Source organism: Halichoerus grypus, chromosome 10 (assembly GCF_964656455.1).
Source record: "Halichoerus grypus chromosome 10, mHalGry1.hap1.1, whole genome shotgun sequence".
In the NCBI taxonomy this organism is placed as follows: domain Eukaryota; kingdom Metazoa; phylum Chordata; class Mammalia; order Carnivora; family Phocidae; genus Halichoerus; species Halichoerus grypus.
Genome location: NC_135721.1, coordinates 116,242,334 through 116,259,547, shown reverse-complemented (window position 1 = coordinate 116,259,547; position 17,214 = coordinate 116,242,334). Strand labels below are relative to the sequence as shown.

Here is a 17,214-nt window from a genome sequence, read left to right as displayed (position 1 = left end):
TTACTCATGAGTTGGACCAGATTCAAACTTACTACCATCCTGATACTTGTGTGTGTGGACGGAACTAGGGAATATTCTGGTGGGATCTCTATGAAACCAAAGGGATCTCACAATGGTTTCTGCACAAAGAGAATGTAACTGTTACAAAGGTTTTTGAGATTCTGCTATCGTGTACTTTGTTTGAACAAAGGGACTCAGAGACAGAAAAAAAAAAGACAACCACATAAATGGATCTTGAAGGCATGAGGAGAATTTGGGAGTCAATGATCAAATTTAAAAGGACAAAAAATGTTTGAAATGCCCCCTCCCCCCAAAAAAACAAATAAACAGAAGGCAATAGTCTATCGTGTATCAATGACAAAAAATAGAGCTGTCAACAAGGAATTCATGTGTGTTGGAAACAGCTTATTGAAGACTCACTTCACAATGCTCTCACCCCAATGAGAGCAATCACCTTAAACTCAAATTCTCCTACCCTATTTGATTAGGTTACCCAAGAATATCCTGAGTAGACCCTCCTTGAGTGAATCACATTTTTCCTTAATGCAGCGATATAATTTCCATTAGAAGCAGAAAGCATACTGAACCATTGGTAAATATTAGGATTACATTTTCAAATACTATTCCACAATCAGAAGAAATAAAAAAATATTTAAAGTCAATCTAAATCATATTCTATATTTCAAAATCAGCACTAGGGTATGATAACAAAGCTGCTACACTCGATGATGTGACGGATGCCATCATATGGGCAATTTAAACAAGTGAAAAATTATACATATATATACACATCCCAAAGCAGAATGCTTTAAAATCACTTTATATAACAGATAAAGAAAGAGCTTCAAATTAGTAAGATGCAGTTAAGAGAAGAAAAGTAACATGAAATGAAATGGAATATATAGACAAATGGTTGTGCTGGAAAAGCATGCCACACACAGTCTGAGTAGATCCCAGGTCTCACACAGGTGTGTATTTCCCAATGGGAGTTTATCTGGATCATATGTCACTGATGGCACCAGCCAGCTAAGTGACATCATCTACTCTGGGATACTACTGTCTTTTGTCAACGAGGGAGCAGTTACTAGGAGACAAAAGGCAGAAAATATAAAAATTAAATCCTCAAGGGAGCCTGGTTCAAAAGCTAAGGTTAATGGAATTACCCTTTGGGTAGAAAGTAAATCACTAGGACCAAGTTACGCCTGTTTTAGAAAACAGTATGGAAATCAGTATTTCCAAGCAGTTACTGGTGTTATCACTTAAATGCTATGTGCTCTTCCTCATGTTTAACAGATTTTTGTTTGGAGGAATCAAGGCAAAACATAGAACTCTCCCCTGGGCTCCAAGGCTCAAAATCTCAAGAGTCACCCTTTGCTTTTGCCTCTCCCAAAATTACTACTATACGTTGATGTATGCAGAGAAAAACGGTCCATAGAATTTGAATTTGCTTTTAAGAACAATAACTCTAAGGAATGTTTTCTTTACTTTTGGGAGGAAAATAGGGGAAAATATAAAACGTCTCCTAAAAATCCCTGCCTCCTGGTATTCACATCCATGTGTAATCCCCTCCCCTTGAGTGTAGGCAGGACCTATAACTTGCCTCTATTGGAATGAGCAAAGGTGACAGTATGCCACCTTTCTTGAAAAAAACTTTTGTGATTATATTTGTAATATTTAACATCTACCTTACTAGCAGGTATTCTCCTTTGAAGACTTGATGAAAACATGCTATGTTGTGAGCTACTCTATGGAGAAGCCCAAGGGACAAGTAACTGAGAGTCTGACAGCATGCAAGAAACTGAATGTTGCCAACAACCATGTGAGCCTGGAAGCAAATCCTTCCCCAGCAAAGTTTTCAGATAAGAACACAGCCCTGGTCAACTCCTTGACTGCAGTCTTGCAGAGGACCCAGTTAAGCTCCGCCTGGATTCCTCGTGCCCAGAAACTACGAGAAAATAAATGTGTTGTCTTAAGCCACTATGTTTGTGGTAATATTGTTACATAGCAGTAGATCATATAAAGCAGGATCAGAACCCTCTCGTTTTCTTTATACTTGGGTAATATTTTTATACTTTCCCTTTTATGATAAATATACATTATCTTTATACTAAAAAAAGTTTTTAAACTATGTTTTCTGAAATGTGGTTTAGAAATAATATCCTATTTAACCCTTTTTTAAATACCCATTACCAGAACCTCAAACCTCACAGTTAGAGGATTATGATGGTGATATTTAGTCTCATTGACCATACCCTGACATTCTAAGCCCATGTCAATCTAAGTACCACCCTGCTTTCCAAACTCATCTCCCATTAACCCATAATGAGGCCTCAGCAGCTACCTAGCTGACTGCTGGCCCAAACAACTGCTTCATGCTCTCATAGCTCATACCTCCACTCAGGCTTTGCCCTCTCCCTGCCATTCCTCCATGGCTTGGCCAAATGTCCACTTCTATCCAAACTCAGCCCACTCCACATGCAGGAAGTTGCCCAGATGGCCGTGGCTCTCAGGGACCACATGCCATCAACTCCTGGCACAAATGACTACCTGATGCACCTCATCTTTAGCACTTCAGATCTACTCCTGGATTCTGTTATTTGCTACTTCTCCAGCCAGAGGATAAGGGCCACGTCTCATTGTCTTATGTATGTACCCTCAGCACCATCCCCTAATACAGCTGGTATTCTTGTCAGCAGTGACGCCGTGTGATCCCAGTAGTTTAACACTTTTTTGACATGTATTTCCAATACTATAATGGGTAAAACATTTTTCAGGTCTGTGAAGAAATAACTTTATCAACTCTGAAGCAACAGAGGCAATCAAAGAGAAACATGAATGGATTTAAATATTCATAGCAAGTCTAGTCAAATGCATCGAGTAAAAAAAATGTCCTTAAGTAGAGCAACAGTTAAATAAATTATGGGAAGTCTGCATTATGTCATTCTAATCCGCTATTTAAAAGAATGAAGTAGCTCTGTACTTACTGATATGGATAATCTCAAGATATACTAAGTGAAACAGAAAGTTGCCCAGTCCATACCATAGTATATGACCCCATGTATGGTTATAGGTGGGGAAAAAAAAGATATTATAAAAATACATAGAAAGGGGGATGCCTGGCTGGTTCGGTCAGAAGAGCATGCAACTCTTGATTTTAGGGTTGTGAGTTTGAGCCCCACACTGGGTGCAGAGATTACTTAAAATAAGTAAATAAATTTTTTTAGATGCAGAGAAAACCAGAAAGATAGAAAATCAAGATGTTGATAGTGGGTTATCTCTAGAGAGGAGCCTGGGCTAGAAATGCAGGCAGTAAGAGGAACTTCCACATTTCCTATGTATACCCCAGGAGCAACAAGCATACCTAGCACCCAGATCTTGGTTTAAATACAGTTTTTCACTTAAAATAAATCAGGACTTCTTGGAGAAATCCAAGGGTTTCTAAATCCTTGCTGAAAGGATGGGTAAGTACAAGATGAGCTTGAACATCTTAAGCCAGAAAGTAAAGAAGTGTTCACATTAAAAAAAAAAAAAAAAAAAAGGCACGGTGGGGCAGGGGCTGGCTGGTTCAGTTGGTGGAGCACGTAATTTTTGATCTCAGGGTTTTGAGTTTGAGCCCCAAGTTGGGTGTAGGGATTACTTAAAAATAAAATCTTTAGGGGCACCTTGGTGGTTCAGTGGGTTAAGCATCTGCCTTCGGCTCGGGTCATGATCCCAGGGTGCTTGGATCAAGCCCTATGTCGGGCTCCCTGCTCAGTAGGGAGTTTGCTTCTACCTTTCCCTCTGCCCACTCCCAGCTTTTGCGCATGCTGTCTCTCTCTTAAATGAATAAATAGTATCTTTTTAAAAATTAAATAAATCTTTTTAAGTAAATAAAATCTTTAAAATGTATATATAAAGAAGTTATCACAGAATGAAGAAGATACAGGAACCAGTCTGAAAGGCTCCCACTGGCCAAATCTAGGACAATGTGGGTATTTAAATAAATAACCATAGACACACCGGGCGCCTGTGTGGCTCAGTCGGTTAAGCGTCCAACTCTTGATTTTGGCTCAGTCACGATCTCAGTGTCATGAGATAGAGACCCGCATAGGGCCCCATGCTCAGCAGGGTGTCTATTTGAGATTCTCTCTCTCCCTCTGCCCTTCCCCCTGCTCATGCTCTATCTCTCAAATAATCTTTAAAAAAGAAAAAAATGACAGACACAGATTGTAACCCATAGAACAAAGAATCCATGAATCCATGTGGATACAAAGAAAGAAAGAAAGAAGGGAAACCTCTTCCTTATAATAGAATACAAATTAATAAAATATAAAAGAAATTATTAAAGTTAGAAATCACTATGTGGCAGTCATCAGAGTAAACAATGTTTCAGACAAAAAATACCAACAGATGCTAAAAGAGTAGGTGAATGTTTCATGGAGAAACAAAATATTTACATAGCCTCAAAATATCCTCTCACAAGAAATTTATTAATTATAAAGAGAAAAATAATAGCTTGACAGTAAAACAGATACTACCTTCGCCAAGTGATCAAAGTTAACATCACCGATAAATGGGACAGATATCATGTGCCTCCTGATAGAATGCACTTAAAAAGAACATGTTGCCTATACGGTATTTCTACTAAAAGTTGATAACCTAAATCTAATCATGAAGATACATCAGGAAACACCAAACTGAGGGACATCATATCCTTCAGAAATATCAAGGTCATGAAAGACAAAGAAAGACCTTAGAATTATTTCAGATGAAAGGAGACTAAAGAAACAATGAAATCCAATGTGTCATCCTGGATTGGATCCTGACCAGGAAAAAATGTTTTTCCTACTTTTGCTATAATGGACATTATTAGAACAACTAAGGAAGTCTGAATAAGGTCCTGATTTTGATAATCATATTGTAGTAATGTAAGAGAATGTCCTTGTTTTTAGGAAATATGCACTGAAATATTTATGGGTAAAGTTCTGCAACTTATGCCAAACAATTCAAAAATAATACTTTCTAAAAAAGGGAATATGGATGCCTGGGTGGCTCAGTCGGTTAAGCGTCTGCCTTCGGCTCAGGTCCCAGGAGCCTGGGATCTTGTCCAGTGTCAGGCTCCTTGCTCGGCGGGGAAACTGCATCTCCCTCTGACCCTCCCCCTGCTCGTGCTCGCTCACTCTCTCTCGCTTTGACAAATTAAATAAATAAAATCTTTAAAAATTAATTTTAAAAAGGGAATAACTGGGGTACCTGGCTGGCTCAGTCAGTAGAGCATGCAACTCTTGAATCTCACGGTTGTGAGTTCAAGTCCCACATTGGGTGTAGAGATTACTTTGGAAAAAAAAATGATGGGGCGCCTGTGGCTCAGTAGGTTAAGCGTCTGCCTTCAGCTCAGGTCATGTTCCCCGGGTCCTGGGATCAAGCCCTGCTCAGCGGGGAGCCTGCTTCTCCCTCTGCCTGCCGCTCCCCCTGCTTGTGCACTCTCTCTCTCTGACAAATAAATCTTAAAAAAAAAAAAAGAAAGAAAATATCTTTTAAAAAAAAGTGGGGGGGCACTTGGGTGGCTCAGTCGGTTAAGCATCCATCTCAATCTTAGCTCAGGTCTTGTTCTCAGGGTTTTGAGTTCGAGCTTTGCCCAGCGTGGAGCCTACTTTTAAAAAAATAATTAAAAAAAAAAAAAAAGAATAATAAAGCAAACATGGCAAACTGCAAACTAGTGTGAGAATCTGGTTGAAGATATATAGGAATTCTTTGTACTACTTTTCCAACTATTTATAAGTCTGAAATTACTTCAGTCTTAAAACTTATTAAAAATATATGCAGAGGGGTGCTTGGCTGGCTTTGAAAGCAGACCATGTGACTCTTGATCTTGGGAGTTGTGAGTTTAAGCCCTACATTGGGGGTAGAGTTTATTTAATAAAAAAAAAAATTAATATATGCAGAAAAAAAATATATGCAAGAAAACTACTTTGAGGCCACAGAACAGTTAAGTGGGAAGAAAACAACCCTGCCAAGGCTTTCCCCTAGATGCAAACCTCTGCACTCAGTCCTCAAAAAAAAAATCACTGAGCATTTATTCCACAAGATGGCAGAGCTGCCCCAAATGCCGGAGCCATGTTTGGAGGGGCTATCACCTCTCTTTTGCTCTTGACTAGACATGCACTGGCTTCCCTGGCTCCTCCTCCTGCGGTTCAAGAGCTTCCTTCACACAGATTTCCTGGATCGGGACTCCATCCAGGTTAGAAATTCCAAGACTGGTACCAGCTCAGGACAGGAATTACTAAACTGACTAATGTGACAGCATCCTGGCCTCCAGGGACCCTGCTGGATGTTTCTGATGATCATACCGCCCTCCTTCCTGCTTACTTACATAATACATTCCTGGTGAATGAATCCTCAACAAAACAATCTCTCTCCCAGCCATCTTTCTAGATCATCCTGTACTCACCACTAAGCCCATGTTCCAAAAGAAACACCACAGAAACATCATTCCATTTCCAGATCAACCCGTCTTCCTCCCTCAAATTAAAGAATTCCAAAGGCACCACCCTGTCTGGAGTACTGACATCACTTGTACCACACACTCCTCTTCAAACCTGGCCACCCTACTAAGCCTCTTACTCAGAGTATATACACTGCTTTAACAAGTGCCCTCAAGAGCTGTGGGAATTCTGTTTCACATACTGTGCAACTTCCCTAGACAGGGACTGTGTTCATGTCTCAATTTATATAGCACCCAGCATCTCATCAGATGGCTTTAGGCACTCAGTTGGAAGATGGGAGTCAGAGACCCTGTATCACCAGCCAGTAGGAACTGTGCAACTATGGCTGAGTCCTTCTTGCCAAATATTAGGCTCTTTGCCTATAAAACAGAATAGTGAAAAATTAGAAATAACTTAAGATTTTTCAGCAGGGGACAGTAAATAAATTATAGAATACCCATACAATAAATTATATGTAATTGTGAAAGGAGGTATGTACTAACACAGAAAAATACATAAATGAAAATTGTAAGCCACTGAATAATGTAAGAATATGATTCCATTACTATGTTTTTTTAAGTTATACCTGTATATAAATGTTTGTATATGTACCATAACCATGTCTGGAAGGATGGAAGGCCATACACCAAACTGTACCATGGCTCCTTCAAGAGTCAGAATGCTATCTATATAAGGGAGGACATTTCACTTTTTATTTTCTTTTACTTGGTTTTAATTATTCCAGGCATGCATTGGTTTTGAAATTTATGAGGGGAAAAAATTCAGCAAAATGACTCGATAAAGTAATTTTTTTAAGATTTTATTTTTAAGGAATTTCTACACCCAATATTGGGCTCGAACTTACAACCCTGAGACCAAGAATCGCATGCTCTACCAACTGAGCCAGCCAGGTGCCGCTACAAAATAGTTTTTTAAATAGAGGTCCCAGCTGACTTAATTCAGAGTTAAAAAATTCATCAAGAACTAATACTCATTGGGGCGCCTGTCTGGCTCAGTTGCTTGGATGGCCAACCGTTGATTTTGGCTCGGGTCATGATCTTAGGGTCCACCCCGCGATGGGCTCCAAGCTCAGCAGGAAGTCTACTTCAGAATTCTCTCTCTCCCTCTGCTCCTCCCCCACCCACTTGTCTCTAAAATAAATAAATAAATAAATCTTAAAAAAAAAAAAACTAATACTCATAAAGAATTAGTATGCCTTAGTGTTCAAATTATAAGAAATCGTATTTTACTTTAAAAATCAAACCTTAAGAAAAACCTTTCATTGCTGTTTCCTTATTACTCAAAAATGATGATACTAAGTCCACAGTCTGGGACAACATCAAGTTCCTGCTATGTTATGTTTTTCCATGAAAAAAACTAATGAGTAACTGAAGTAATTTAACTTTAAACATCTTAGAAAACATACTGAACTACCTTTTCACATTAATTTTCAAAGCATTCTTTATTTGGTCATACATGTTGATTTTTTATATCCCCATATCCAACAGGAATCTTAGAAAAAAGAATCACTGCATCAAAAAATAGGACTTACATGAAATTTTTTTTTGAAGAGTTGCCAACACTATGGCAGATCTAGAAATATTTAAGCTGGGTAATCAATCAATAATGCAATTCCCCATTTATCAACTGGAGGTGTCCAAGACTATCCATTCTTATAAGTACATGCCTCCTGAGGTCAAAGAGATCAGTTATTCAACTTTCTGTGTTTTCCTAATCTTTTCCAGCTTTCCTTTCTCCCCCTCAAAGTTTTGGTAAATAAGAAGTGCTCAAGTAATTGACTTGAATTACTTGAAGTAATTGAATGAATGACCCAGTTAATTAAATATCACCCACTACTTAACTGATGAAACAAGTCTTCCAATGGATCTATTTGCTCTGGTCAGGTATAAAAGGTATTCAATAAATGTGCCAAATGAAAGCCCACAGGTAAGAGCACACCCGCTGTGTCTACAAGATAGCAAGCAGGCCATGTGGCTGGAGTAGAGTCAAGCAGCAAAGAGAGTGAGGAGAGGTAACAGGTAGCCAGAAGAAGCAGGGCCACTGCAGGCCAGTGTAAGGACCTGTGGCATGCATGAACAAATACCAACAGTTCCAGGCAGTGGGAGACATGAATGTTGGTTTTATTATTCTTGTATTTTTCTGGATTTCTTTTCAAATTTATCAACATAAAAAAGCAAGTTACCAAAAAGAGTATACTGAATGAAGACAAGATCACTTCCATAAATAAGGTAAAAGGTACCAACAAAATCTTTGGTGAACTTTGAATAAGGTCCTGATTTTGATAATTATATTATGGTAATATAATGTAAGAAATATACAACAAAGTATTTAGGAGTAGAAGTCCACAATTTATTTTCAAACAATTCAGAAAAAATACTTTAAAATACCTTAAGGCCAAAGAATAATAGCTAAGTAGGAGGAAAGCAACCTTACCAACCGAGAGATCCAGGTGAACACTTCAGGGCTATCCCCATCTGAGAACCAAGCATTGTCAGTAATCCCCATCAACTCTTCAAAGCAGCTGACCTCAGTTTGGCAGCAATGTACCTACTCAACCTTAACCCAGTTCAGAAAGCCTGCAATTAAGTCAGAAAGCACACCTAACAGTCTCCGAAGACTCTATGATTATGCTGTTGATGTTGCTCCATCTCCAAATGCCTAATTGCTACTCATCCTTCAAGGCCCTGTGAAAGTACCACCTTCTTCCACCCCTGCCCCCAAACCACCAACCTAAATATCACCTCTCTCCCAGAATCAGATCCAAATAGCATTTAATGAACACTAAAACCAAGAGTGCCCCATTCATCACTGTATACTTAACAGTCAGCAGAGCTCCTGGGCATATAGTAAGGGCTCAATAAGTGAGTCCTGAGTTCAACTTTCATGCGGCAAGCACACATTATTACTGTCAGTATTCTCTCCCATGGTTTTATTTTAAGTATTTATTACTTTTATATTACAGGCAACTGCAGTCTTATCAGTTCCCCTAGACAGAAAGACCTAGAGCATTGACCAGATGTCTCATTCATTTCTCTAACCCTAGAGCAATGAATTCTCAAGCAATTCTCCACCAGTACATGCCTGATGGCAAACCATAGACACTTATAACTTCCCAAACTACAATGGCTATAACCCTATGACTCTTCTACTCAAGAAAACAGAGAACACAAGTACATGAAAGCTAAACTACTGTAGGTATTACACTAAAATGGACCTGATTAATTTTAAAATAAATCATTTGCAAAAACTATTATAGGCATTACTCTAAAACATACCTGGTTAATTTACAAGTAAGTCATTTGTAAACATTCAGTATTTTAGTGACAAATAATTTCCTATTCATTTTATAACTGACAACATATCAAGACTCTGTGGGTTAGAATCACTGATCTAAACCACGCAGCAAAATGTCCCATTTCTAAAGGGTACACAGTTTAAAAAAAAAAAACAAAAAGCAAAAAACTGAATAAGCCTGTACTTCTATTAGGTCTTCTCTCTTATTTATTCTGTGGTTCATGTAGAATATTCACAAATGAGAGAGCTTAGAATAGTCTGACACTTAGATGGCACTACACATTTGTTGACTACAACGAATGAATGGACTACAGCGCATTTTCTAAAAGCTGTGAATGACCTGTAACCTGTGAATGACCAAATAGGTTGGGCCCAGATTTAGAGAATAATCTGAGCTCTCTGAACTTCTAAGGACATCTACACTAATAATTTTATTTTACAACATAAACAAATGGCCTGCCCAAGTAGAAGAATTTCAACAGTATTCTCCTCTGGCTTCTAAGTAATCAAAGCAAATAGCCCAGAGCACTAATTCTTCCTAGTTCAAACTCAAGGTAATCTGACCTCTACCATTGCTATAACCTCTTAGAAAAATGGGCAAGTACTTAGTTAGTTGCAGTGGTTTCAAAATTATTCCCCAGAAGATCCTCTGTGTAACTTGAAGAAGCAAAAGAAGACATAAAATCTTACAGAAATTGTATGTGTGTCTTTTGGAAAGAACTTAAACCCCCCCCCAAATGTGTAAACTTTAAAACAGGCACTGGAGGGGGCGCCTGGGTGGCTCAGTTGGCTAAGCATCTGCCTTTGGCTCAGGTCATGATCTCAGGGTCCTGAGGTCAAGCCCCACGTGAGACTCCCTGCTCAGCGGGAGTCTGCTTCTCTCCCCCACTCCTTGCTCATGCTCTCTCTCAAATGAATAAATTTTAAAATCTTAAAATAGGGGTGCCTGGGTGGCTCAGTCGGTTAAGCGTCTGCCTTCGGCTCAGGTCACGATCTCAGGGTCCTGGGATCGAGCCCCGAGTTGGGCTCCCTGCTCCTCAGGGAGCCTGCTTCTCCCTCTCCCTCTGCCTGCTGCACTCCGTGCTTGCGCGTGCGCGCTCTCTCTGTCAAATAAATGAATAAATCTTTTTTAAAAATAATAAAATAAAATAATAAATAAATAAATAAGTAAATAAAACAGGCACTGGATTTAGCCTCTAGCCTAGTCTCCTCACTCCTCTTATCTGCACAGCATATTTCTTGGTGATGTAGGAACAATTCATTCCCAATTTCAAGCGATGTCTAACATAACACCACCCTCAAGACAATATAATTTAAGAGCTTAGTCTTCTAAATTATAAGGAACATGGCTGTCATCTAGAGCTCTCCACACCAAAACAGACAACCAGGTTCTGAGATTAAATTTCCACCTCATTTGAACATCAAGTCCATTTCTCCCACATGACAGAAAAGTAGGTTGGGAGGAGAGGAGTGCTACCCCTGACAGAAGGCTCAGCAAGAAAAGGGAAATCATTTACACCCAAGAAAAGGCCACAAGGCTAAGGCACAACACTCTAGACCCAGTGGGACAAAAGACCAACCTAAAGGCACCATGGAGGAGCCAGGAGTGAATATTTGAATACTTTCAGTTTACTATTTTCAAAATGCTGCTCTGCTATACCACTTATGTTAACCACATGGCATGTGGTCAAGGACACTCCCCCACCCGCCCGCCAAACAGGCATCTGGGCAGCTCAGTTACGCATCCAACTCTTGATCTTGGGGTCATGAGTTCAAGCCCCACATTGGGCTCCACATTGAACGTGAGACCTACTTAAGAAAAAGGGGTGGGGGAGGCACCCGACTAGTCAGTCAGTTAAGTGTCTGACTCTTGATCTCAGCTCAGGTCTTGATCTCAGGGTCATGAGTTCAAGCCCCACGTTGGGCTCCATTCTGGGCATGGAGCCTACATTAAAAAAAATAATAATAAAGGGCGCCTGGGTGGCTCTGTTGGATAAGCGTCTGCCTTCGGCTCAGGTCACAATCCCAGGGTCCTGGAATCAAACCCCACATCAGACTCTCTGCTCAGTGGGGAGCCTGCTTCTCCCTCTGCTTGTGCTCTATGTCAGATAAATAAACAAACTCTTTAAAAATAAATAAATAAATAAAAGTATGCAATTCTGATGACATATACTCATTATGGTGTCAGTCTTATAAATGGTCCTGTTAAAAACAAAACCATTTAGGGGCACCTGGGTGGCTCAGTGGTTGGGCGACTGCCTTCGGCTCAGGTCATGATCCAGGATCCTGGGATCAAGCCCCGTATCGGGCTCCCTGCTCAGCAGGAAGCCTTCTTCTCCCTCTCCCACTCCCCCTGCTTGTGTTCGCTCTCTCGCTATGTCTCTCTGTCAAATAAATAAATAAAATCTTTAAAAAAAAATTTTAATGTCTTTCACCTTTTTAACAAAGTCAAATTTTCTATTTATAATTTAAAGTACCCCGAATATTTGGAATCTGCCCTTCAAGAAGAAAAGTAAAGACTTTCAAATCGTATATTCATTGTTAAATATATAAATTCGACTTAAAATTAGTACAACACAAAGGAGAATATAAATGTACAGATTTCGTGACAGCTAAAATTAAATAAAGTCACAAGTATGTAGTGTCAAAATACAGAATCATCAAATATTCAATTGACTACCTTCTCGTCAATGAAGTAACATAATAGGAAACGTGTTACACCTTTGCTTATGTGGTTCCCTCTGCTGGAATACCCAGACCCCATCTATCACTCATGGGACAGTACTATTCATCCATCAAGATTCAGCTTAAAAACTGTTGAACACAGGGCGCCTGGGTGGCTCAGTCGTTAAGCGTCTGCCTTCGGCTCAGGTCGTGATCCCGGGGTCCTGGGATCGAGCCCCACGTTGGGCTCCCTGCTCTGCGGGAAGTCTGCTTCTCCCTCTCCCTCTCCCCCTGCTTGTGTTCCCTCTCTCGCTGTGTCTCTGTCAAATAAATAAATACAATCTTTAAAAAAAAAAAAAACTGTTGAACACTACATCTGAAATTAATGATGTACTATGTATTGGCTAATTGAATTTAAATTAAAAAAAGAAAAGATTTAGCTTAAATGTCATGCATGTCTCCTAAGTTAGGATGGTCTTCAGGTAGCCATTAAGTCTTACTGATCTTGTATCAACAATACTACTTATTTTAGCACAGTGCCTGGTACTTAGCAGGTTCAGAAGGTATTTCAACTGAGTAAAAAAAGATGTGCAATCGAAGCTTGTTAGCAAAATCTCATTTAACCTTTACTATTTCCCCAAGATTCTCACTAAAAGAAAGTCTCAGCATATTCTTCTCCAGGGAACAATGGGCAACCCACAAATCTCCTCAAGCTTCATTCTTCCTCCGGGCTCATACGTACATAAGAAGTTTTATTTTGAGAATAACAGAGCCCATACTCTCCACACACTGGAAAGGGAGAAGGTTACAGATGACCCATATTTACCAAAGGAACACTTCCCAGGTCTAGAACCATGTCATCAATAGGATCTCATGAGATTTGATTCTACAGCTCATTTCTGGCTAAATTTTCCAAAAGGCTATGTCTTCCCCTCGTTATGTCTGCCGTAGTCCAGAAGAAGGCTACCCTGCAAGCCCTTAGGCCATCACAAACATCTAGGAAATGCCAAAATTTACCTACACTTAATTCCTTTCTCCCTTATTCTACTCTTTTCAATTCATGGTAAGTCAAACACTACAAAATAAAGAAATTTTTAAAGATGAATGTGGATCAAGAACTTTGGGGTATGAGCTATCAGTGGAAAACACTGGCTTTCATGAAAAATTTTAAAGGGTGGCTTATACAATAATTAATGTGATTTTTTAAATATGGTAAAATACATATGTAATAATATTGATTATATGCATATTATGATCATAACTCTATTTTCTAAATACTGAAGGAAATTAATTAATTTCGGTGTTATAAATTACAATAAATAAAAGTAAAAGACAAGTGGAAAGACCAAGAGAAAATAAAGTACAATTTATATAAAAGACAAAGGATCAATATCCATAATGTACAAAGAAAACCTTATTGTGCAAATCAATAATAAAAACAACCCAATAGGAAGTGAGCAAAGAAAATTCACAGAAAAATAGATAAAAATATTCAATAAACACATAAAAAATGTTCAATCTCATTTAAAAAAACCACAGAACTTAAAAAATGAAGTCTTGTTTCCAATGTTAACACAAATTTGAGAAAATTTAAAAGATGAATAATATCCATAGATGGCAAGAATGTAAGGGAAAATATACTCTACCATACTCTTAGTCAAAATATTAAGTGGAATGGTCTTTTTGGAGGGTAATTTGTAGATGCAATTTAAAATGTGCATTCCCTTAAATCCAGCAATACTCAAAGAAAGTTATCCCAAAGGGCTATTCACCAAGTGGTCAAAAATATATATTCAAGGAATACCACTGCATCATTGTTTGAAACACTGATTGCTCAGAAACCCTCTAAATGTCCATCAAAAGGGAAATGGTTAAATATGTGATGGAACATTCTTACAAGACCCTAATATTCAATCATTAAAAAGAATGAAACAAGGGGCGCCTGGGTGGCTCAGCTGGTTAAACCACTGCCTTCGGCTCAGGTCATGATCCCAGGGTCCTGGGATCGAGTCCTGCATCGGGCTCCTTCCTTAGCAGGGAGCCTGGTTCTCCCTCTCCCTCTGCCTGCTGCTCCCCCTGCTTGTGCTCTCTCTGTGTCAAATATAGAAATAAAATCTTAAAAAAAAAAAGAAACAAGTGTACTGACAAAGATAGATCTCCAGAAGACTACAAAAGCAAGAGAACAATAAGGCTAGAATTAAACCAATTACATTTAAATCTTAATTGCTTCCCTACCTATGGTAAACATATAGAAAAGGATCTGGAAAAATAACAAACAATAAGAGGTTTACCCAAGGGAAAAGGAGCAAGATAGAAGACACTTCTCACTTTAACTCCTAAAGCCTCTATATAGACATTTTTATGATCAGTATTTTTATAGTACTTTTTAAAAAGGAAAATAAAAAATACACATACACACAAAAAAAGTGGCTTAGATGTTCTTCACTGTAAAAAGCAAAGATCAAGATTTATTCATGGTCAGCACCATCCTGGACTCTGAACATTTACCACAAATATAACATTATCGAAATGTTACATCCAAGTAGCTATTAATGCAACAAGCTATCACTACTTAAAAGAAAAAATCCCTCAGTGTAGTCATGAATGTGTACAACTTCCTAGGCTGCCTATTACCATAACATTTTCTCTTTCAGTCATGTTAGAAAAGCTCATAGTCGAACATCCCTTTTGCATACAACCATCATAAACTACAAAAAAATATTAAAAAACAAATATGAAAAGGCACTAAAGAGTAACAAAAAGCCCGCAGAAACAAGAGTTGGATAATTGGAATAAGAGAACAGCACTAGATAAGTTTCCCATATTTTAAGGCTTTTCACCTAAAGGCAGGCTCCAGTCAGTAACACCAGGTAGCTAAAACTCAAGTAAGAAACTTAAGTCTTACTGGTTGAAGATATAAAAGACAAAGTTCAGGGCAACTACAACAGCTAGAAAATGAGGGAGAAAGTCCTAAAAAGGAAAGCCACCAAAGGGTGGCCTCAATTTCTTCATATAAACTCTGCCTAAATTTCTGGCTGATCTTTGAATGTACAGTTTCAAGCAGCCCAACAAAAGTTAAAAGAATTGAGCAGAGATTTCAGCTGCTGCCCACTGCAGAGGAAAAAAATTTGGAATTTGAGTTAAGCCAAATTAATTGCCCTTTTGAACAAAGAAATCAGCATTCTTTGGAGGAACATAATATAATTCAAGCTCGACAACATAGCAGACACCGTGTACAGGATGCAATACAAAATATTAGACGTCTGAAGAAAAGGGAAAATGTGATCTGCAGGCAGGAGGAAAAAAAAACTCAATCAATGGAGATTAACTTCAAGATAATCTAGATGTTGAACTTGGTAGACAGGGGCTTTAAAGCAACTATTAAAACTACACTCATAACGAATTTACAGACTCCAAGATCTCAGCAGAGAAGCTAGAGGAAAACAGGAACTCTGGAACTAAAAAAACATCAGAAATGGAGTGCCTGGGTGGCTCAGTTGGTTAAGCGTCTGCCTTCGGCTTGGGTCATGACCCCAGGGTCCTGGGATCGAGCCCTGCATTGGGCTCCCTGCTCAGCAGGGAGCCTGCTTCTCCCTCTCCCACTCCCGCTCCTGCTCCCCATACTTGTGCTCGTTTTCTCTCTCTCTCTCTCTCTCTCTGTCAAATAAATAAAATCTTGAAAAAAAATTTTTTTAAATAAAAACCTAAATAAATAAATAATAAAAATAAAAACATCAGAAATAAAAAATTCACTGGATGGGCTTAACAGCAGATTGGAATCGAGAGAAGAAAGAATTTGGAAAATAGAAATTATTCAATTTGAAAAAGAGGGGGAAAAGGGGGAAAAAGAAAAGAAAAAGTCACTATGTCCCAGTGACCTGTGGCCCAGTATCAAAAGCTCTAAACTAATTCTAATGTGAATCACCAATAAAGGAAGACAGAAACAGAGAGAATGGGATAGAAAAAAAATATTCACAGAAATAATGGTTGAAATTTGATAAAAAAAAAACATTAATTTTCAAATTCAAGCTCAGTGACTCTCAAATAGGTTAAAAAAAAATACATCATAGGGGTGCCTGGGTGGCTCAGCCATTGAGCGTCTGCCTTCGGCTCAGGTCATGATCCCAGAGTCCTGGGATCAAGCCCTGCATTGGGCTCCCTGCTCAGCGGGAGGCCTGCTTCTCCTCTCCCCCTACTTGTGTTCCTGACTCTCTGTCAAATAAATAAATAAAATCTTAAAAAAAAAAAATCATAGTCAAACTGCTAAAAAGCAATGATAAAGAGAAAAATCTTAAAAGCAACCAAAAGGGGGGCGCCTGGGTGGCGCAGTCGTTAATCGGCTGCCTTCGGCTCAGGTCATGATCCCAGGGTCCTGGGATCAAGCCCCACATTGGGCTCCCTGCTCAGCGGGAGGCCTGCTTCTCCCTCTCCCACTCCCGCTGTGTCTCTCTCTGTCAAATAAATAAATAAAATCTTAAAAAAAAAAAAAAGCAACCAAAAGGAAAACACATTGTACACAGAGAAACAATGATATGAATGATCACTAACTTCTCTTCAGAAACAGAGGCCAAAGGACCATGAACAACACCTTTACAGTGCTTAAAAACAAAACAAAACAAAAAAACTGTAAACCCCACATTCTATACCCAGTGGAAATATCCTTCAAGTTTGAAAGTTAAAGTCATTCAGAAAAACAAAAACCAAGAGAATTTGTCACCAGGAAACCTGCACTACAAGAAAAACTACAGGAAAATTTTAAGGCTGGAAAGAA

General features: G+C 38.8%; 1 protein-coding gene across 4 annotated transcripts in view; it reads right to left on the bottom strand.

The window, feature by feature from the left end:
- PHF20 (PHD finger protein 20) overlaps positions 1 to 17,214 on the bottom strand; it is a 130,993-nt gene that overhangs the window by 32,128 nt on the left and 81,651 nt on the right. The gene's annotated exons all lie outside the window — the stretch shown is intronic.